Here is a 24,605-nt window from a genome sequence, read left to right on the forward strand (position 1 = left end):
TTACCAAGACCTGGTCCCTAAGGAATGGTCTCTTAACAAATGTGCTTTAGTTAATTTGGGTAACATGGGAGCTATCAAAGGGCTAACTGTTCACAACCCAGAGCAAAACACAGCTGAAGATGGTCTACAGCAAATGCAAGGAAACAGGTGGATACTGGGGAGCCTGATGTTTGCCTTTTCCTCTTATCTCTAGGGCTTTCTGGAAGGTGAGGAGCAAGGGGACAGATCTGATCCTGATTGCTCTGGATTGGACTGGTCTAGCAAGGTCTGAAATTCCAAATTTCTGCAGCTGTCATCCATGGACCTCATCCCACTTCCTACAGACATGGCACTTCTCTCCCAATGTTAAGTCCTCCAGAGGTTGCAACATGGACTCTGCCTGAAGGCTTGCTGCTTGGAATTAACATAATAATTGAGATGGATCCATCCCGAATAGCTTTCTGGACATCTGTAATTTTTAGGACATACTTTAAATATTAGGAGGGAGAGATGCATTTTCAAAGTGGTGTCTTTCTAAGGGAATATGAGGCCAACTGAGTTCCTCAAATGTTGCAATGAGTCTTAAGGACCCTTAAAGGTCAGGTGACAGCACTGTGCATGACTAGGGAGACATCAAAGACCAAGCTCGAGGGACACATCTTTTAATTGTCAAGTTTTCCAGGCAGCAACTTTAACTTCATGTTGAGCAGTCATTATCTTCCTCTCTTTGTACCTTTGGAGTCAGTGGACCAAATCTATCGGAGGGGCTGAAAGCCTCTCACTCTTCTTTAGCTTGTTGGATCTCTATATGTGGCTATGTATCAAGGAGGCTTACCAAGTAGAAGGTGCCTCCTCTCCACTGTTGGTGAGAGCCCACTCAGCTCAGAATATGGCAGCTTCTTGGGCTATAGGAAGTTGCCTCTGATGTTCTGAAATCTCATAGGCAGCCCTCTGACATTCCACCTATAGTTTCACAAAGAATTCAGACATGGATCCCTTCTCAGATTGTATATTCAGAAAAGAATTCAGGTAAGATTTCTTTTGATAATAGTAATAACAACTACTTGGTGTTCACTTGAAATATATGTACCTTTTATGTTTAGAAAGTTAGCCTCAGACCTCACAATATTCTGTGTATATGTCAGAGTCAATTATCATGTATTTTATATCATACAAATAAACATATTACCATCATAGCAAGAAGAGGCGCTGAGCGCTTATAGTGCTGGCATTTCTAAAAAATTTCCAACTAAACAAAGTAATTAAAGCAAAGTCTACTTCAGTCCAGTTCTGATTAATGGTAAGTACTTGAAAAATTAGTATTTAAAACTAATTTCTACCAGTGTTTATAAAATAAATTAAAGTTTGAAAAATATAGGGATCACCATTAAAAGCCAGAATTAGTTAGTTACTATATAATACTATGTAAGACTACCACTCATTTCCCCTATAAAAAAGATAGAAAATAACTGTAGCTACCATTTTATGCTTTGTGGTAATAGCGGGCAGTATTACAAACTCTTTATTGACTTCTACTGCATTTGACAGAAAAAAATTAAAGTTATGTTGCATTGCTTACATTTTTGTGGTATGGTATATGCTTATATCAAGAAGTATGAAGTCATGATATATAAATGCGAAATATAATTTGCAACTTATATTTTCCCTACTGTATATGATAATGTGTGGTGCAACTTGGATTATTTAATGTTTTCGTTAGAGTAGTAACCAGAATCTGTAATCAGTGTGGGGACCTCATTGTATGAGTCACTATACAAATATGTATGAAGATATGGTTCCTAGATGCTAAGTTACAATCTAAAAAACAATCCTGGCAGGTATTATTGTTAGTTACTATTTACCTAGCAGCTAAAGTGCAGTAGATGTTTTACAGACAAAAAGGAAATATGGTTTCAGCCCTGAAGGGTTTACAGTCTAAACATTGCCAAAAGGGAGCCAATACCACATTAATTACATTTTCTTAGGCTATATCTGCACTGCGCCACAGTGCAGACTACGGGGTGTGAAATGCAGAGCACACCAAAATATTGCACTCGAACAGCCCTGTGCGGATGCTGCGTTAGTGTGAACTAAAAGAGACCTAGTTCATGTAGTCTTCTACGTTTTAGATCATGCCAGCAGTGTCCATGCAGGATACAACATTTTGGTGCACTTGGCAATTCACACACCTGTAGTCTGCACTGTGGCATAGTGTACACAAGCCCATAGTTTCTTTATTAAATATTGGGTTGTGATATTTATTGCTAACTTAAATATACTCAGAAACAATCCAAAGACTACAAAACATAGATTTTCCAAGTAAAGACTCTATTTCATAAAGAGATTGATCTTTGGGGTTTCAGCTGCAGTCCATCCTCTGGGCTCCCTTGAGTCTTAAGCTTCATACAGACATAGGTACTGGAACTAAGGGTGATGGGGGTGTTGCCGCACTCCCTGGCTTGAAGTGGTTTCCATTATATACAGGGTTTACAGTTTGGTTCGATGTCTCTCAGCATGCCCACTATAAAAATTGTTCCAGCACCCCTGCATACAGATTCCAAAAGTTGTTTGGAACGAAACTAAACTAAACTAAAACAAAACTAAAAATCCGGGATTTTGGCAACTTTCCTCTGAAAACCACCAGGCAAAAATCATGCCTCTACTAATGTCCATCTTTGAAAAGGTGCCCTAAACTCAGTAATGATACACATTTCTGATCAGCAAAGTCTTGCTGCCAGTATATAAAGCCTTTAATGAAAGATGCCTTGAGCAAAGGTCAGAGCTGGACCTAGGGCCATGCAGAATCATAGAATATCAGGGTTGGAAGGGACCTCAGGAGGTCATCTAGTCCAACCCCCTGCTCAAAGCAGGACCAATCCCCAATTTTTGTCCCAGATCCCTAAATGGCCCCCTCAAGAATTGAGCTCATAACCTTGGGTTTAACAAGCCAATGCTCAAACCACTGAGCTACCCCTCCCCCCAGTGTATGTATGGCTGCACTTGCCACCCCCTCAGCCAGTCATGTGATGCTGGTAACTAGGGTGACCAGACAGCAAGTGTGAAAAATCAGGATGGGGGTGGGGGGTAATTGGTACCTATATAAGACAAAGCTCCAAATATCGGGACTGTCCCTATAAAATCGGGACATCTGGTCACCCTACTGGTAACATCATCAAACATAAGAGACAAGCCTAAGAAGGCACCTTTCTTTTCAGACTTGCAGCACAGGGCTGTCACCTGAGCCATTCTCTCTTCAGCAAGGAGCTGCAGAGTAACAGTACCCAACCCAGATGAGGCATTGCCATCCCAGAGCTGCTAGGGAAGAGAGGGACAGAGTCATCCTGCCTTCCTTCCAATCAGAACCGGTCACCAGTTCCTGCTGGGAGCAGGATGTCTGATCTAGGCACCCTTTGCTCTTCCTCTCCCTGCTGCAGTCTGAGAGGAAGCAGTTAGACCACAGCAGAGAGAACAAAGTCAGGGCAGACAAAGCTTCTGCTTTCCACTCTGCCTGAGACACACAGAAATCCATGCTGGGTGTGGGTGTAAATTTCAAATCATGCTGTGCCACACACTCCCACCCAGTCGCAGGCCTGGGGGTCTGAAGATCCCAGCAGAGCTGCCTTCCTTCCCCTCTGATCTGGCAGCATAAGAATATGTGCATTCTTTCTTAAACTCTGCAGCAGAATGCCAGCAAGGATGAAGAAGGGAAAGTTCTAGGCAGAAGTGTTACATAAAGCAGAAAGAAAGACGCTTTAGCAATAATACAGTTTTCCTTATTCCAGTTAAGCTCCTTAGAATCATAAAATCATAGAAGATTAGGGTTGGAAGAGACCTCAGGAGGTCATCTAGTCCAACCCCCTGCTCAAAGCAGGACCAACACCAAATAAATCATCCGAGCCAGGGATCTGTCAAGCCCTCTCAGAATGGAGATTCCACCACCTCCCTAGGTAGCCCATTCCAGTGCTTCACCACCCTCCTAGTGCAATAGTGTTTCCTACTACCCAACCTAGACCTCCCCCACTGCAACTTGAGACCACTGCTCCTTGTTCTATCATCTGCCGCCACTGAGAACAGCCTAGCTCTACCCTCTTTGGAACCCCCCTTCAGGTAGTTGAAGGCTGCTACCAAATCCCCCCTCACTCTTCTTTTTTGCAGACTAAATAAGCCCAGTTCCCTCAGTCTCTCCTCATAAGTCATGTGCCCCAGCCCCCTAATCATTTTTGTTGTCCTCCACTGGACTCTCTCCAATTTGTCCACATCCTTTCTATAGTGGGGGGCCCAAAACTAGATGAAATTCTCCAGCTGTGGCCTCACCAGTACTGAATAGAGGGGAATAATCACTTCCCTCGATCTGCTAGCAATGCTCCTACTAATGCAGCCCAATATGCCGTTAGCCTTCTTGGCAACAAGGGCACACGGTTGACTCATATCCAGCTTCTTGCCCACTGTAATCCCCAGTTCCTTTTCTGCAGAACTGCTGCTTAGCCAGTCAGTCCCCAGCCTGTAGAAGTGCATGGGATTCTTCCATTTTAAGGTCAGAATTCCGCACTTGTCCTTGTTGAACCTCATCAGATTTCTTTTGGCCCTATCCCTACCCTCCAGCATATCTACCTTCCGCCCCAGTTTAGTGTCATCTACAAATTTGTTGAGGGTGCAATCAATCCCATCATCCAGATCATTAATGAAGATGTTGAATAAAACCCAGCCCCAGGACCGACCCCTGGGGAACTCCTCTTGATACCAGTTGCCAACTAGACATCGAGCCATTGATCACTACCCATTGAGTCTGACAATCTAGCCAGCTTTCTATCCACCTTATAGTCCATCCATCCCGTCCATACTTCTTTAACTTGCTGGCAAGAATACTGTGGGAGACCGTATCAAAAGCTTTGCTAAAGTCAAGATATATCATGTCCACCACTTTTCCCCATATACACAGAGCCAGTTATCTCATCATAGAAGACAATCAGGTTGGACAGGCATGACTTGCCCTTGGTGAATCCATGTTGACCTTCTTCAAGTGCTTCAAAATGGATTTTTTGAGGACCTGCTCCATGATTTTTCCTGGGACTAAGGTGAGGCTGACTGGCCTATAGTTCCCCTGATTCTCCTTCTTCCCTTTTTAAAAGATGGGCACTATATTTGCCTTTTTCCTTGTTTAGTGTTTGATTCTTTCCCTCACTCACTGCAGGTGAAGATTTCTGTACTGCTGCTTCCCTTTCCCCCAGCCTCAGGCTGGAAGATGTGGGGGGCGAAGATCCCAGTGGCATTTGCCCTGAACATGGGTGTGCTGAGGAGGAACTCTGTCAATGTTTCCATCCAGGCCTACACGGTTTGAAGATCCTGATGGGAGTGCCAACCCCACCACTACTACCTCGTCTGCCAGGAGAGCAAAGTTTGTGCAGTGGTTATGGAGAATCCATTGTGTAATCCATGCCAGTCTTTTAGTGTACTCCGTATAGCAGCCAAATCATGCTAGTCCATTCTAAGTTTTGGTTTTTGACTAGTTAGCTACAAACAGAAGCTGCATGCTGTGTTCTGTGATCTATAGAATTAAACCTGTGATCTACAGAATCTTATTTTAAAACTGTATACTGCATCTGATTCATTCCAGAAACTCCTAATAAGTGAGGACAGAACATTGGCAACGGAGGTGGGATCAGCAAGAACCAGAAGACAAAACAAACAAAAGAAGAGACCACAACAAAAGGGGAAAAAAGCATGAGTTCTTTTTGGCTGTTGAATTTTTAGAGTGTACAACAGTGCCTAAAGAAATGCCATGCTGTAATCAGAACTTTGAAGGGATGCTCTGTCAGACCAGAAGTGTGGTTGCAGCCATTCTGAGTGTGACATATTCTGCTCTATCAGCCAAGAATTGTTGTGGCAGCCATTTTGACTGTGACATATCCTCCAGACTGCATCAGAAAGTCTAAATATATCTGTCGCAAGTTAAAAAGAAACAACAAAAACCTAAACATACAACAGTGTACACAGAAAATTGCTAAACAAGATTTTATGACAAGTCTATCCAGGGTCTAACTCGTCTCCCACAGCCACACAGTATGTTTTGCTATACCGCAGCGTTAACTTAAAAAAACAATGTTCCTGAACTTCTCTAAGTTTCCTGCCCATGAATCTCATTCTACTCTGGCACCCAGATGGGAACACTGGCTTGAAAGGTTAGAAAATCTATTTCTTGCAATGAAGGAACATGACTCTACAACAAAAAGTGCTCTGCTCCTCATTTTTCAGGAAATGAGGAGCAACATATTTTTAAACCATTCGCTGACACTGCGGATAGCAAGGACTCCGAGAAAGCAAAAATAGGCTTCATAAGGTACTTTAAACCACAAAGAAACATTGACTATGAACAACATATGTTCTGGCAAGCAAGTCATCAAGAAGGGGAAAACATGGATGAGTATCTTGCATGCCTATACCATCTTGTGAGTTCATGGAAGTTCACAAATGTGGACCATGAAATAAGAGGGGCAGATAATACTAGGATGCTTGTCATCTAATCTGAGAAGACAAATTTTCGGAGACCCCTAAATGACTCTCTTCAGAGTACTGGACACTGCGTGAGTGAACAAGATGTTGGAAACACATGCTCAACCAAATAGAGCAAGGAAATCCGCAACAAGTACAGAGGCAGCACATTCACTCCACACTAAGAACTCAATCAGGAATTAGGTGTGGCAACCAACCATAGAAGAATCAGGGTCCAGCCACAAAGATAACAAATGTAAAATGCTACAAATCTGGAGGCTCATAACCACACCAACATGTATGTTTGTCCAGTAATGGGGTCCTCCGTTATAGCTGTGGAAAACCAAACCACTATGCAAAAGTCTGTAGATATACTACTCCCTCACAAGTTGAGACAAATTTCTAAAAAAGACATAAGATCAAGTGAACACGCTTCAAACAACACCTTAGAAGTTGACAGCTCTCATGTCTTCACAGTATTTCCTGGGAACAAAGTCTTTGAACGCACAGACTTTGTTCAGCCATGACACCATATCATCATACAAGGATATGAGACTGAAGTCTTAGTTGACACTGGTACATCACTGATTGTGATGGCTCAATGTGTGTATGATGCCATACCATAACAGCAGTAAAAGCATACTTGGGGGGGAGGGATAGCTCAGTGGTGTGAGCATTGGCCTGCTAAACCCAATGGTTGTGAGTTCAATCCTTGAGGGGCCATTTAGGGATCTGGGGCAAAAAAAATTGAGTATTGAGCCTGCTTTGAGCAAGGGGTTAGACTAGATGATCTCCTGAGGTCCCTTCCAACTCTGATATTCTATGATATGCCTATGGAAATCCAGACCCATTGACAATGTGTGGTGTATTCTCAGCTCATTTTGTATTTAAGGACAGGTCTGTTACCAGTCCAATGTATGTGATGATTAGTGGCACAGATACACTGATTAGTTATGCCGCAGCAAGTGCACTAGGTCTGATTCAGATGATCCAAATAGTACAGCCTAACAAGCTAAATCAACTCCTTCAGTCTCATGAGGACATGTTCAAAGAAATAGGAAAGTTGAAGGGACAGGCAGTAAAATTGCATATTGATGACATGGTTCAGCCTATAGCTCTACCACACAAACACATTCCTTTCTATTTCAGAAAGGTGGAAGAAGAGTTAGCATGCCTGGAAGAGCTTGACATCATTGAGCAAGTGGGAGGCCCAACACCATAGGTCTCCCCTATACTATACTAGTGCCCCAGGAACCAACGCAACCAGGCAAAATCTGAATTTGACTTGATATGCATTTGTCCAGTCAGGCTATCAAATGTGAGTAACACATCGCCCCCACTGTAGATGACATTACTGCATTAACTTGACTTCACCCTAAGCCCAGGTACACAGCAAACTTCATGAAACGTGTGGGTCTATACAGCTATAAACAATTCAGTTTTGGCATTTCTTCAGCTGCAGAAATATTTCAAAACACCATATATGAGACACTTGCTGGAATCTCTGGAGTTCTTAATGTGAGTGATGACATATTAGTATTTGGCACCACATCCGAAGATCATCTAACTCAACTAGCAGCTGTTTTTGAATTACTGCAGGAGCAGAATCTCAAGTTAAATCTAGGTTTCAGAGTAACAGCCGTGTTAGTCTGTATTCACAAAAAGAAAAGGAGTACTTGTGGCACCTTAGAGACTAACCAATTTATTTGAGCATAAGCTTTCATGAGCTACAGCTCACTTCATCGGATGTATACTGTGGAAAATACAGAAGATGTTTTTATACACACAAACCATGAAAAAATGGGTGTTTATCACTACAAAAGGTTTTCTCTCCCCCCACCCTACTCTCCTGCTGGTAATAGCTTATCTAAAGTGATCACTCTCCTTACAATGTGTATGATAATCAAGGTGGGCCATTTCCAGCACAAATCCAGGGTTTAACAAGAATGTCTGAGGAACAGTGGGGGGGGGGGAGGAATAAACAAGGGGAAATAGGTTACTTTTTATAATGACTCAACCATTCCCAGTCTCTATTCAAGCCTAATTTAATTGTATCCGATTTGCAAATTAATGCCAATTCAGCAGTCTCTCTTTGGAGTCTGTTTTCAAAGTTTTTTTGTTGAAGGATAGTCACTTTGAGATCAGAAATCGAGTGACCAGAGAGACTGAAGTGTTCTCCGACTGGTTTTTGAATGTTATAATTCTTGACATCTGATTTGTGTCCATTTATTCTTTTACGGAGAGACTGTCCAGTTTGACCAATGTACATGGCAGAGGGGCATTGCTGGCACATGATGGCATATATCACATTGGTGGATGTGCAGGTGAACGAGCCTTTGATAGTGTGGCTGATGTTATTAGGCCCTGTGATGGTGTCCCCTGAATAGATATGTGGGCACAGTTGGCAATGGGCTTTGTTGCAAGGATAGGTTCCTGGGTTAGTGGTTCTGTTGTATGGTATGTGGTTGCTGGTGAGTATTTGCTTCAGGTTGGGGGGCTGTCTGTAGGCAAGGACTGGCCTGTCTCCCAAGATTTGTGAGAGTGTTGGGTCATCCTTCAGGATAGGTTGTAGATCCTTGATGATGCGTTGGAGAGGTTTTAGTTGGGGGCTGAAGGTGATGGCTAGTGGCGTTCTGTTATTTTCTTTGTTAGGCCTGTCCTGTAGTAGGTGACTTCTGGGAACTCTTCTGGCTCTATCAATCTGTTTCTTCACTTCCGCAGGTGGGTATTGTAGTTGTAAGAATGCTTGATAGAGATCTTGGAGGTGTTTGTCTGAGGGGTTGGAGCAAATGCTGTTGTATCGCAGAGCTTGGCTGTAGACAATGGATCGTGTGGTGTGGTCTGGGTGAAAGCTGGAGGCATGTAGGTAGGAATAGCGGTCAGTAGGTTTCCGGTATAGGGTGGTGTTGATGTGACCATCGTTTATTAGCACTGTAGTGTCCAGGAAGTGGATCTCTTGTGTGGACTGGACCAGGCTGAGGTTGATGGAGGGATGGAAATTGTTGAAATCATGGTGGAATTCCTCAAGGGCTTCTTTTCCATGGGTCCAGATGATGAAGAAGTCATCAATATAGCGCAAGTAGAGTAGGGGCGTTAGGGGACGAGAGCTGAGGAAGCGTTGTTCTAAGTCAGCCATAAAAATGTTGGCATACTGTGGGCCATGTGGGTACCCATAGCAGTGCCGCTGATTTGAAGGTATACATTGTCCCCAAATGTATACTCTCCAGGTGGAGAGAAAACCTGGATTTGTACTGGAAATGGCCCACCTTGATTATCATACACATTGTAAGGAGAGTGATCACTTTAGATAAGCTATTACCAGCAGGAGAGTAGGGTGGGGGGAGAGAAAACCTTTTGTAGTGATAAACACCCATTTTTTCATGGTTTGTTGTATAAAAAACATCTTCTGTATTTTCCACAGTATGCATCCAATGAAGTGAGCTGTAGCTCACGAAAGCTTATGCTCAAATAAATTGGTTAGTCTCTAAGGTGCCACAAGTACTCCTTTTCTTTTTAAGTTAAATCTAGACAAATGAGAGTACAATAAAACCTGCATTCGATCTTTTTTTATACACATTCTCCAAAGATGGCATGCCAGCAGATCCAAAAAAGAGAAGGACCTACCCATTCATTGCTTGCTAGGGCTTGCAAATTATTGCAGCAGATTCATTCCAAGGTTAGCCACTATCACGTAGACTCTGACACCTCTAACCAGGAAAGATCACATATAGGTTTGGTCAGATGGACATCAAAATCCACTTGAGAATGTAAAGAAATCCCTTACTGGTGATGTAGTGATGCCATATTTTGAGTCTAGTAAGAGAATGGAACTTTTAGTAGATGCTGGATTAGGATCAGTCCTCACACAGGTTGACTAACATGGTGAAATTTACACCATTGCTTATGCCAGCAAGGCTCTTTCTTCCTCTGAACAACAGTACTCTCAGACAGAAAGAGAAGCTCTTTCTGTAGCACGGGGATAGTTCCATTTTCTACTCCTGGTGGAATTATGTGCCAAAAAATTAAAAATTCTGCAACAAAAAATTAAAAATGATGCACACAATATTTTAAAATTCTGCAAAATTCTGCATAGTTTATTTTTCAAAACACCATATAATCACAACAGTTTCAATTATTTTTGGTCATTTATTTCAAAATACCTGTCAAAAAGTATGTCTGTAACAATACAGAGAACAAAAAAGATTCAGGAAATGTTTTTTGACAAATAGATTCATAGAATCATAGAATATCAGGGTTGGAAGGGACCTCAGGAGGTCATCTAGTCCAACCCCTTGCTCAAAGCAGGACCAATCCCCAATTTTTGCCCCAGATCCCCAGTGGCCCCCTCAAGGATTGAACTCATAACCCTGGGTTTAGCAGGCCAATGCTCGAACCACTGAGCCATTCTCCCTTCCTCCCAGGCATATTAATACAGAACTCTGAGTAATAATTCATTTAAACTACAATACAGAATCGTATTTCCCACATCCCTCAGAAGCAGTGCAAAGGTTTGGGGTAGTCAGGGGTAACGCAGGAGCTGAGGGAGAGGGAAGTAAATTGCCGGGGAGGAGCCTGGGTGTGAACTTGGAGGGTTGTTGGGTATGGGTGGGACAGGTATGGAACAGGTTTTACTGGGGGGCAGGGAAGAAGTGTTAGGGAGCTTCTCCGATGTAGACACTGGCTGACCCCTAGCCTCTTCCATTCAGTCAGCACATCTCCTCCTGTCCCCATGTGTCTCTGTGCCTTCACCCAGCCACTCCCCTGTCCTTTTGTAGCTTGGCATCCCCCATCACCATGTGTCTCTGTGCCGTCACCCAGCCACTCCCATCTCTATGTCTCCCTGTACCCCCTCCTCCATCCCCATGTGTCTTGGTGCCCCCATCCAGCCACTTCTCTGTCCCTGTGTAGCTCTGCAACCCCTCCCCCATCACCATGTGTCTCTGTGCCCTCACCCAGCCACTCCCCTGTCGCCATGTCTCCCTGTACCCCCACCCTCAACCCCATTTGTCTGTGCACCTCCCTCCCCCCTGTGGCCCTGTGCCTCCACTCCCATTCAGCCCCTACCCCAGTTTGTCCTCCCCCACTAGCCCTTATGAGTCCATCTAATCCGCACAGCACCCTACGCTGTCTGTCTCCCCACAGCCCCTGTCTCCTGACCTGGCCACAAGTGCTGTGAAGAAGGCAGTCTTTCTCTTCCTTAGCTGGCCGTGAGCTGCAGCTTTGTTCTATCGCCACAGTGCCCTCTGGTGGGGAAAAGGTGCCACTGCAGAAATTATTTTCTGCTGGGAGCTGCTGCTGCTGCTCTTGCACCACAGCACCCCCGGTGGGCAAAAGGCGGAACTGCAGCAACATTAGGGCAGAAGCTTTTTTTCTGCACAAAAAATTAGAAATTTGCAGGGCTCACTAATTATGCACTTGTGCAGTAACGCAGAATTCCCCCAGGAGTAATTTTCATGTATACATTTATGGATGTCATTTCACAATTCTGACTGATCACAAACCTAGTGAACATATGTTCAACAATCTCTCTTTTCACCCACCAACTCACATTGAGTTGCAGATGCTCAAACTACAAGATTATGACTATAAAGTTATCTATTAGCCTGGAAAAGATAACCCTGCTGACTACTTCTCCAGACACCCTATTCCTGAAACAGCTAACAAATTACAACACTACAGATAAAGTAGAAGCACATGTAAACTCCTCTCACACACCATTCCCAAACCTCTCTCAACAAACAAAAACAGCCGCAGATTCTGACATATCTTTAAATGGTCATCAAAACTATTTGAAGTGGTCAATGGAAGAAACTTCCTCTGAGCCTACAACATTTGACTCCTGAAACACAAGTTGTTCTACAATAATTTGCCTGTGTTCAAAATGAACTTATTGTCACAGATGATGACGTCCTACTCTGAGATACAAGACTTGTTATTCCACATTTGTTGTGGGATCAATTGATTTGGCTCACAATGGTCATCAGGGACTGTGAAAAACAACAGCTGTTCAGATAAAAGGTCTAGTTCCCTGGGCTCGATAGCCATCCCAAAGATCGCATTAAATTCTGCAGAGTATGCAGGCAGTAGTTCTGGAAAAGCATACTCCTCCACTACATGCATCCCTTCTCCCCATGGACAGAAGTAGCATGGATTTTTGGTGATCTCCCTAATGGAAAGCATTTACTGGTTGTTAAAGACAACTGTTTTCATTAGCCGGAAGTTGAAATGGTCATTACTACTTCTGCCATTGCCATTATACCCAAACTAGGCAAGATTTTGTCAGCCTATGGCATACCAGCTGTTATTAAAAGTGACAATGTTCCTCCCTTTCATGGCTCGCAATTCACCCAATTTGCAGAGTATCTTAGTTTCAGAGATCATAAACTTACTCTGCACTGGCCACAATGGAGAAGTTGAGAGGTTTATGTGAAGAAAGCACCATGAATTAATGCAGCTGATGGATTGGACATGAAATAGAAGTTATTTTGTTTCCTCCATAAATATTGAACCCTTTCTCACTATTCAACTGGCATGGTGCCTGCAACTGTCTTGTTCAGCAGTTAATTAACAACAAAATTCCCATAAGGTGAGATAAAACAAAATGATGAATCTCTACAACAACATGACAACAAAGTGAAGCTCATAATAAAACGATATGCTGATCAGCGCAGATGGGTCAAGACCACACCTTTCAATGTCAGAGACATAGGTCTAGTCAGAAACTTTCAGCCTTGCCACAAATGCTCTGTGCTTTTTTCCCCTGAGCCTCATAGGATCACCATGGTCAAAGGAGCAATGGTCACTGTTCAGAGAGGATGCTATAAAATCACTCAAAATGCATCTCCTGATATTCCCACTCCACCAGAAAATGGTGGTGATGATGACAACCTTACAGAGATTGAACTCCCTGTACGCTCTCCAAGGCAAGTGAGTGAGTCAAGTTCCTGTGCTTCAGACGTTGAAAATCACCATTATCTGAAAAGAAGTAGCCATTAGCTGCCAGTGCATTTGATGGACTTTATAATCAATGACTGTGTTTCTGTGGACACAGTGATCAACCTTCAAACTTTTGACATTGCTTCATTTATTTTATGCTTGTATTTTATTTATAAGGTGGAAGTGTATCACAGTGGTGAATTTAATAACTGTTAATTTAAAGTTTTGGGGGGGAAGGAGGGATTTAATGTTTATGGAGAATCCATTCAATGATCTGTGCTGGTCTTTAAGAGTACTCAGTATACCAGTTGGTCCATTCCAACTCATGGTGGTCCATTCCAGGTTTTGGTTTTGAGTTGAGTTAGCTACAAAGAAGCTGCGTGGTCTGTGGAATCTTACTTTAAAACTACATATGGCACCTGTGTTATTAATTCCAGAAGCTCCTAATTAGTTGGGGCATAACAGGTTTCACAACTGCTTCCTTCCTCCTTCCCTAACCTGAGGTGAGGAGAAGATGTGGGCATCACTGCTCCCATCCTTCCTGCCCAGGCCTGAGGGAGGGGAGAAGATCATGGCCGAGTTCTCCTATCCCAGGCCTGAGAGGGGAAGGAGTGTAGATCCTAGCATTGCTAACCCACTTCCTCCTAACCCCCTCCTGCTAAGGATGATTCAGGCAGTATTATCTCACTCTTCCTCCAGGCCTGAGAGCATAGTAGTGCTATTCCTTACCTCCCACCGAAATGAAGTGAAGTGAAGATCCATGCAGCACTATCCCTTTTCCTCACAGGCCTCTGAGTGGGTGAAGAGAGGCACTGCTACCTACTAACCCAGAAAACTTGTGTGGGCCAGGAAGATCCTTACTGTTCCTTTTCCTCCCAGGCTTGAAAGGGCATGTGGGGATGAAGGTCCTGGGCTCCTTCTCCCATGGAAGTGAAGATCCCAGAAGCACTGCTTTGCAGTCTAGGTGGTGAGAGAAGGGAAGTGACTGTGCCAATAACCCTCTCAGGTCTGTAGGGAGAGTGGAAGATCCTGCACTGCTACTCACCTTCCTCTGGGACATGGAGATTTTCGTTTCAGAGTAGCAGCCGTGTTAGTCTGTATCCGCAAAAAGAAAAGGAGTTCACATCGATTAAGTGAGCTGTAGCTCACGAAAGCTTATGCTCAAATAAATTGGTTAGTCTCTAAGGTGCCACGAGTTCTCCTTTTCTTTTTGGAGATTTTAGTGGCACTGCTCACTTAGGCCAGTGAAGGGTGAAGAAGCAAATCGAGAGTCCCTCCCTGCCCCAAGCCATGCTTGGTGAGAGGGGGTTGAATCTCCCTATCTCCTTCTTGAATGCACATGGATGGTGAAGGTATAGAGAGCTCTGTTGCAGGTACCTCTTCACCAGTCTGCTGCCTGTAGAGATGTATGTAGAGGGTAGCAGGTATTATTTAATTGATTTAATGAGGCAGAAGGCAATCAGTTTGAATTAACTTGAAAGGGACATGAGTATTAACACATTTTGCTGAAAATGCCTTGTGTACCAGAGGGACACACTTCCCACCCAAAACAAACCAACCAACGTTTAGACAGTCCAAATACTATCTGGGGAAACTCAAACTTTCGAAAAATGTTGATCACAGAGACTTTGATGTGTTGGTCAGATCAAAACCTGCTGCTAAGGTTTCTCATTCAGGAATTAAACTGTAGTCTTTGATCTTGAAGCTCAAAGAAAGGCCATCAGTAAGTTCATCATGACTTCAAACCCATATGTCTCAGCCTTAGACTTTCCCGGGTGTCTCTAAAGATAGAAAGAAAAGGAGTACTTGTGGCACCTTAGAGACTAACCAATTTATTTGAGCATAAGCTTTCGTGAGCTACAGCTCACTTCATCGGATGCATACTTTCCACAATAAGCATCCGATAAAGTGAGCTGTAGCTCACGAAAGCTTATGCGCAAATAAATTGGTTAGTCTCTAAGGTGCCACAAGTACTCCTTTTCTTTTTGCGAATACAGACTAACACGGCTGTTACTCTAAAGATAGAGACACTCTGGTATGCTAGTCGGCTCTGCCTCCTTATCAAAGCCAATAAAACCAAACACAAAATTGATTCTGGGGTGTGAACATTTTACTAAACTTCAGTCTCCAACCTCAATTGACAATTCCTCTCACAACCTAAGAGATTGAGCTGCAAAGCCAGCACGCTTAGCTTTAATCTACTTGGTCAGGATGCTGGAACTGGACCTCAGAAAAACTGCTACCCTGGATGAGAGAAAAGCCTATGGACTATGAGTACCTCATGTCAGGGAAGACAACACCTCAGATTTATTGTAACCCTGTTTTGCTCCATGTCATCACAGATGAACCAGAACCAGAAACATATATTCTCTGCTTTCTAAGGACATGCTTGGAAAGATTGAAGGGCTGGTAAAGAATCAATTTTTGTGACAGCTGGGGGGTCCAGCAAGCCTGTCAGGTCTAATACAATCAGATTCTGGATTAAATTTCACATAGGAAATGCTGGAATAGACATGCAAAATTTGGAATCCTCTCAATCCAGGGGAGCATCAGCGACTGCTCTAGCCAGCATGGGATGTGACATTTGCTACCATTAGCTCTGCAGCACATTGGTTCAGAGACAGGCCCTTCATTAAGCACTATTAGGGACAAGCAAAACCTGGAAGTTCCAAGTCTCAGATTCTAGGAAGTATTTATCTCTCATATATGAACAATAATGTCAATTTATTTATCAAATTTATAGAAGAAATATTACAAATGAAATTATGTTAACAGTAGGTAAATGAGTTTACTTGAGGACATAAACAGCATGGGCCAGATTTTGGTTCTCAATTATACTAATGTAAATCTGGAATAACTCTACTGGCATACTGGAGTTACTCTACATTTACATCTGTGTAATTAAGAGCAAAATTTAGTTCACTTTTCCCCTGCCCTCATATGAACATAGATTTCCATGCATGGTGTATACATAAGTGGAGTAATTTCTTCCTCTTATATACATGCACTTTGTTCTGTTGTATGTCTGGGTCTTTTTGTTTTCTCCTGCGCTTATAGAAAGAGGAAGTTCTCAATAGGCACCAGAGAGAGAGGCCAGATAGTGAGCCCTCTTACATCTACTGCCTCCCCAGATGTTTTGTATGAGGATATTCCTCATTCTCTGGAACCACAAATGGAAATTTTCTTGTTTGGAACTTTCTTACAGGTTCTCGTCTAACTCTCTTCAGAGGGGAGTTTCTGTTACCTGAGGGTTTAGGTTTTTACCAATTTCTTACACTTAGTCAGAAGAATGGGTTGTTTCTAACATATCTATATGAGTCTCACTGTGTTTTTGGATATGTGTGACAAAAGTGTATTAACAGGTGCTGGAACTAGGAATGCCGGGGTGCTGCCGCATCCCTTGCCTTGAAGTTATTTCCATTATATAGAGGATTTACAGTTTGGTTCAATGGCTCTCAGCACACCCACTATAAATTGTTCCAGTACCCCAAGTATATTAGTATATTTCTAATTTTGAGACTCAAAAATCTCTTTATTCCAGGCACTGCAGTTTATTTCAAAATCAAAGATGCTGGAAAAATAAGACACTTCAAAATGCCACACTGTTATTTTGGGTGTGAAGAATTAACCTCCTCACAGCTGATGAAGCAAAGGTCGAAACACACAAAATGATACAAAATGGCTGCCATGAATATAACTGCTCAATTCACGCCATTCTCAGCAGCCTGAGCAAAAAGAGGGAGAAAATTGGTAAGCCTTTGCATATTTTAGTGATCGCTGATCTGAAGCAGAACTCACTATATGCAGAGACTGTGGGGTTTCAGGTTTATTTAAAAATCTCTTTGAAAAGCCTGTATGTGAGTATCAGTTGGTGTGAGCAAGTGTAAAACATGACGGGCTACTACAATTATATACAAACAGACCAGAGCAGAAGTTAGCCCAACATGTCTCCAATATGCTGCTGTCACAGACAAGAAGTGGTCTGAAGAGCAGAGTATTGGTAGTACCCTCGTTGCTGCTTTATACCCAACTTGGCTGATTATTTAATTCTTTAGGGTAAGGGTCTGACCAACTTGTAAGTAGGCTGTAGGCCATCATAACAGATTGGGCATGAGTCTAAGGAACTAAGAAACAATATACAATAGGTGCATCAAATGTTGTGATTCCCAGTGCTTGAAATAACTCTCTGTCCTGAGCTTCCATGCCCCTTAGAGATAGGATAGGTGCCAGGAAATTGTAGAAAAGAAACGTAACTTCCATAGCTGCATGGATCTTGAGTTTGAGCTGGTTAAATCAGGTGACATAATGGTCATGGGGAGAGAGTTAGTAAAATCATGTTTCCAAACTCTTTTGTCTCTTCATTGAAAGGCACCGGAAAAAGCCAAAACATGCTTTTTTTGGGGGAAAAAGCCAAAACATGCTTTCTTAGACTTGCCAGATATGACAATGAATCAGCGAGCTCTGTGTGAAAATCTGTTCCATGGCCTTCTGCAGTCTTCTGATTAAGAGCAAATACATGTATTATGAGTAGAGTCCTCTGTGACCAAGACACAGATAATTTTCCTTGTAAAAAAAAGGTAAACTATTCATATATACATGCTAAGTGGCTATTCTTTTGGAAGAGTTTCATTACTGTATGAGTAATAGAATGAGGGGATGAACACATCTTTACACAGAGTGGTAGAGTCTGGTCCTTACTCATGTTGTATAGTACAGGCACTTTATTACATGAGTAGCTCTATATAGCCAGATTCAGCTACCCTTACTCACATTAAGCAGCACCTTACTATTGGACTTTGCCATTGCAATCTATGATGCTACTCCCAAAGTCAATCACTACTTACTGTGAGTAAGACTAAGGCTACAATTCTGTCATGGAGGTCACGGATTCCATGACTTTCTGGGACCTTCGTGACTGCTTCTGTGGCAGGACTGGAGCAGCTGTCAGACCCAGGGCTGCTGGAGCAAGGGCTGCCAGAACAGCTGACCAGTGGCCAGCCCTGGGGCCGCAGGAACAGCTGACTGGCAGTCAGCCCGAGAGGGGCTGGAGCAGCCGTAGTAAGCCCCTGTCACAGGAGCAGCAGCAGACCTGGAGCAGCTGCAAGCCCTGGCAGCACTCTGTTTCTACCCCCTTTCTTCCCAGGGTATTTTTAGTAACAGTCAGGGACAGGTTGCGGACTTGGGTGAATTTTGTTTATTGCCCATGACCTGTCCAGGACTTTTACTAAAAATACCTGTGCCAGAATTGCAGCCTTAAGTAAGACTGGAACAACTGAGCCCATTGAAATCAATGAAGCTAGCTGATAAGAACAGTACTGCTCAGCATAAGGGGGGCCAGAGAAGGCATAAAACAAATGGACTGTACCTTTTCTTTCAGATATTAATTCCTAATGAGTCCCTCTCCATCATGTGTACTGAAAAGCTAGAAGACTCTGATTTCATCATAGGAAAAAACCACTTTATTTTCTCCTGTCAGTGCCCCTCCTGTTATCATCTTAAAGTTAAAAAGAAGAGCCATCCAGCATTTCGTATCCAACTATTTAGAGGGTGTAAAGTTGTGAATAACACAATAGCCTCTTTGTTAGGCACAATCCACTCTTGCTACATAAAAGACTTCTGATGAAATATCTTATCATTATTTTCTTCCCCCAAACAGTCAATCACAATTGTTGCTCCGATCAATAAATACTGCCATCACGCAGCCACTAAAATCACAGTTTTCCACTCCTGCACTAAGTTGTACTTAAAGCTATGTATGCAAAATAAATGTGTACATCCCCAGTGTTTTCCTATTGTTAATCATTTTTATTTTTTGTAGTGAGGACCTAGTGGAATTGGAGACGTCAAGAAAGCTAAATCATCCTGAAAAGCAATTTGCCACTCTGCCTGAAGACATGTTTTCAATCAATGTGTCCTTCCTGCAATGATTTATGGATTAGAAACATGGATGATCTTTAAGAAAGAAAGAAAGAAAGAAACTGCAACTAAGTGGAGATGAATATAAAAGGGTGTATGCTGAGAATAGCATAGAGAGACAAAAAAATAATTTCTGCCTTTGACAGGGAAGCAGCATGCAAGATTCATTGGAAAATAAAAGGTATATGGTCGTGGGCCAGACACTGTGCAGGACAAAATGATAAAAGGTACAGCAGATGAAGTTAATGACACAGAGAGACATAAACAGAAAGCAATGGTGAGGCAGACATAAAAATTGAGAGGCGTGATGAAATACAGTGGTAGTCAGCTGCAAGATGGGACTGCATAGGCCCGGGACAAGACATACATGATACTGTATACACAAAAACTGCTATACACCAGTGCATTAGCTGATGTTGCAAACAACAACTAAAATTTACTTATCAGATATTTTGTGATTGCTGGAAATGCTTTCAAAAGAGCTAATGTTCTGGGAAAATGGTGCACTTTTGTAGATAACAAATAATGAAAAATGCCCTAAACAAATAGGAGAGTTAATTCAGGATGATGGACTAATGTTTGAATTTAGTTGTCCATAGTTCTTAGTATATAGATAAAGTAACTGGAATAACCTTTTCTAAGTTTATTATTATTCATTTAGTATTAATTTATACAGCACCATAGGTATTACATAGGCCTGATAATTTACAGACAGATCTAAAGAAAGTCCCTGTCCTGAGATTAATTTACAATCCAAGGGTATGTCTATGCTACAGACTTACCTCAATTGAGTCACTCTTGGTAAATTTTTCTCCATGCAGGCTAGCCCTAGAAAGAGTGGTCGCACTGAAAACAACCATCATGTTCCACAGGCTTGCTGCTACGGCCTGTGTCCACACTGGTACTACTCAGTTGTGTTAGACGCAAAGCCTTCATGGAACCACTGAAAACTGAGCTGTTCTGTGAGAGAACTTGTCTGTCCCTTCTGGGGACTGTAAATGGAAAGATTATAAACCCAGGCACTCAGACAATTCAGTAGTTCCACATAGCAATGCTCATTTCAGTATCTGGCCTACCTCTCAAATGGTGTCAAGGCAATGAGCTCACATAGACTGATGACCTGCACCCACCAGTGGCACATGTAAGACAGCAACTGTCATTTTGTTGAGAGGCCACAGCAGCAGGGCTACAAGGTGGCAATGGGTGTTCCTGCAGAGCCTTGTTCTGAAAAATGAAGAGGCTTGATTTCAAACAGAGAGCATGCCAACTACATGCAGAGATGGAGGACAGGCCTCATCAATATCTGTGGAGCTAGTGCATGTGTGCTCTCATGTCAGAAGTAGTCCCCTTTACTGAGTGGTGGCTGTGGACCAGGCCCACACGCACATGATGATGGCACTACATTGGGGTGGAGACATGGGACTACCACCAATGCAGCCAGAACTTTCATATGAGCAAGGCCGTCTTCTTGCAGCTGTGCAAGGACTTTGTGCCAGCCCTAGAACAGAAAAACAGAAAAAACATGTTGCTTCCAGACCGGAAGCACCCTCTGGATGCTGGCCATCCCAGATGGTGACAGATCTGTGGGTAATCAGTTTGTGGTTGGCAAGTCAACCGTGGGTGTGGTGGTGATAGCAGTCCAAGTTCTGAGGCACCTGGCTCAGCCATGACTCCCAGGCATTCTAGGCTCCTGGCTCCCTGACAGACAGAATAGAGGGAGCCAAGAGCCTAGCAGCTCTGGGAGTCATGGCTGAGCTGGGAGCCTTGGAGATTGGACTCCCAAGGTCAATTAGGTTTAGAAATTTTCAAATGAAATTAGAATATTTTAAACATTTTTATCAGATTTTTCCTTTCTGTGGGAAATTTAAGAAACTTTACTTTTTGTTCCGAGAAAGAACATATTTTTCCAGCGTTTTGGAATTTCCCATGGAAATTCCACCAGGTCTATTTATAATCCCTGGCAGTAGAGAGTAGGCAGGGTCACCCAAATAGTTTCAGCCCCCCCTCTCCAAAGTATGTGCCATCAATGGCATTAGCACAGTTTTGCTCATTTGTTCAGTCAGCACTTATTTCAGGGACATTGCTGCAACTGCACTTGGACTGCAGTGTATTTATCACCACGTATTTTATAGGGGTGTATTGTGTACAATACAATATTTGTGAGGAAGAGGGAATATTTTGAACTATTATGGGTCAATGATTATGACCCAGTACCTACCTGCTGGTCCCAGTACCTACTTGCTGGTCCCAGAGCTGAGTCCCATAGAATTATGGTAATACATCATGGCCATGGTATGCTCTCATAGGCTTGATTTGTATAGGGAGCACAGTAGTGATTTTAAAATGTAGTGAGGTAAGATGCTGAACCAGGCTTAGGCATTAAATATTCTCCATGAATTTAATAAACATTAGCTGTGACATCTTTTTATTCACAAGAAGACATGAGGGAGGTATAATTTTAAATTAACTCAATTGCAAGGGTTTCAGCCAGTGCATATCCTGCAACACATCCTCCCTGGATCTCCTCCTGCTGGAGTACAAATTCACTAGACTTTGGGTCACTGTCTGGGGTCTCCTTTGTGCTTGCATAACCAACATACTTCCATTGCAGCTTTTAGCACTGTAAATAAGGAAAAGAACAGTGAGAAGGATAAATAATTTCTTGGTTTTGTTCTGCGGTACTCTGTGTGCCTACAGACTTTCTGGAGCCAGACAGGGTGATTCTGCTGGATGAGTCACAATCATCCAGAAATAGGGTCTAGTGGGCACTAGGTGTGCTCATTAGCTGAGCGAAGCTACTTGAATGATTTCCATTGTGGGCAAGCAGTGTGGCAGCACAAACCCAGAGTCATTCTCTAAGAGTGGAACCAATGAGAATTCAAGGAGAAGAGTTTATAAATAGAAAAAGTGGGAGCCAGACTGAAGAACTCAGTGGTGAAGAACCGTCTGCTGTAAGGATTGTGTTCCAGAGACTTTGCCATTTTTGTTGGATTTAGACTATAGGCTCCCTCACTCTGCTGAAGAAGAAGAAGAAGAAGAGGACTAGATTTTCTGTGCAAATTGCAGACTGATATTGTAGAGACTCAAGGGAAGTTTGAAGGAGGCTGTAGGACTGTCATTTTCCCCCCAGATTTTAAAGCACTAACATGCTCTGCAGAGAGTTTAGCTGCCATTCCACAGAGACTGAGAAGAGTAAATCTTCCCAGAGAAGATCCCTAAAGAATTGTGTGTATATGAGCATGCATAATTATATTTTCAGTTTGAACATGTGGTAGAAACTCCCCTAAGAGTATTTTCTTTTAAAGTGTTGTTATTCACAACAGTCACAACCGTTTCATGGGTTATAAGTAAACTGTTATGGAGATGGGCAATAGAGAGAGAGTTTTTCCTTTCGAGATTTTGTATCACTTTTTTTCTCTCAGAGATTTAAATCTGTATACTAAGGTCCTGAATAGACTAAACTCTGGTCTGAACCCCAGCAGAGAGGTAAACTGAGGTATGGAAAAGAGAAAGAAATATTACACCAAATATTTGAATAGCGCATTCCCCGAACCTGTTACACCTGCTTTTCGTCACCACCATTTCAGGGACTAGAAAAGATGAAAAATAAATTATAAAGTTTGTGTCCCTGGTAAGTAACATAATTATATATCATTTCATATAACCACAAAGCAGAAATTGCACCTTCTCTTTCAGATACATTCCGTCCCATCCTATTGATAAATTCAAAGTCCAGAAGAGACTATTATAATCATGTTGTCTGATCTCCTAAAGAACACAGGACATGTACCCTGAACCAGTAATTTCTGCATCAAGCCTATAGCTTCTGCCTGAGCTATAGCATATGTTTTAGAAAGACATCCAGTCCTGATGTAAAGACATCAAATGATGGAGAATCCCTAGTTAAGACATTCCAATGGTTAATTACTCACTATTAGAAACTTATTCTAGCTTCAGCTTTCAACCAAGGGATCTTGTTATGCCTTTTTGGGGGTAGATTACCTATCAGAAATAAAAATCTTTAAAATTAAATGGGAGACTGTGACGGGGTGCATCAGCCCTTCACTGTTGCAGCAGGGGTTAACCCTTCTCTTTGGGCCGAGGAGGCCATGCACCCTCGGTTCTGCTGGGCATGCTCCAGCTGGAGACAGGACATAAAAGGCAGCAGAGAAGCTCTGTCTGGGCTGACTGCTGGCTAAGAGCTCTATCTCGGCTGACTCCTGAGAGAAGACCACCTGCACTCCAAGATGTGGAGGCCAGCCAGACGGAGACAGACCCCCGCACTCAGGCTTGGGATGCCACAGAGAGGGGAGACACTGTGAAGACCTGGTGACTGAAACCTGCAGAGGATCGGGTAGGAAGCGACCCAGGGGAAACGATTGCAGAACCATAGACAAGCTTGGCATGTTTCAGTAGGATCCCTGCTGAGTGAGTGGCAGGCAACCCTGCCACTGACAGGGCCCTGGGTTGGGACCCAGTGGAGAGGGTGGGCCCAGGTCCCTCTATCCTGGCCACCACCCACCAGCTAGGCCACACTGCCTTGATAGCAAGGGCCAGGCTACTGACTCTGGCCACTAGGCCGCACTGCCTCAAGACTGAGGGCAGCCCTTCAGACTCAACCATACTTCTAAAACACAGTTCTCCCCCCTCAACCCCAAAGGGTGACGGGGTGTATCAGAGACAAACATAACATGGCAAGTCTGACAATAAGTAATGGATAGGCAAAACCTCACTGGAGGATGTAACAACAGAAACCTGAGATATGGTGTGAGCAGGTAATATACATACACATGCAGCAAGGTCCTATTTGTTTTCCCTAGTTGTGAGGGACAATGATGACTGGTGGAAGATTTAAAAAAAAATCTTAAATATGGTTATTACATCGGTATATTATGATGTGAACAGGAACTCCTATTGTAATGTATTTTTAAAATGTGTCATGGAGCACTGGATCAATGGATAAGCATGTCTGTTTATGGAATGCATAAATTGAGAGAAATAATGAACAGTAAATAAACAAAGAGGCGAACCCTGCATCCCTAAGCAGAGTCAGAGCTGCCTCATCCACAGCAATGCTAGCTAGGAACTCTCTTTGTTCTCTTCCTCCGCAGAACCTATTCAGGACTCAAGTCCCAAAGGCTCCTGTTGTTGCAAGAGCATCTGGTTTCCTGGATCCTTGTGGTGTTTCCTTTTGCCTTGTTCGAAGCAAGTTCCATGGTTCCCTGGACAAAATTAGTATTCTAGGAAGAATCAAAAGTGTCCCCAGACTCCTCTTTAGACAAATG

The sequence above is a fragment of the Chelonia mydas genome, chromosome 3 (assembly GCF_015237465.2).
Source record: "Chelonia mydas isolate rCheMyd1 chromosome 3, rCheMyd1.pri.v2, whole genome shotgun sequence".
NCBI lineage: Eukaryota > Metazoa > Chordata > Testudines > Cheloniidae > Chelonia > Chelonia mydas.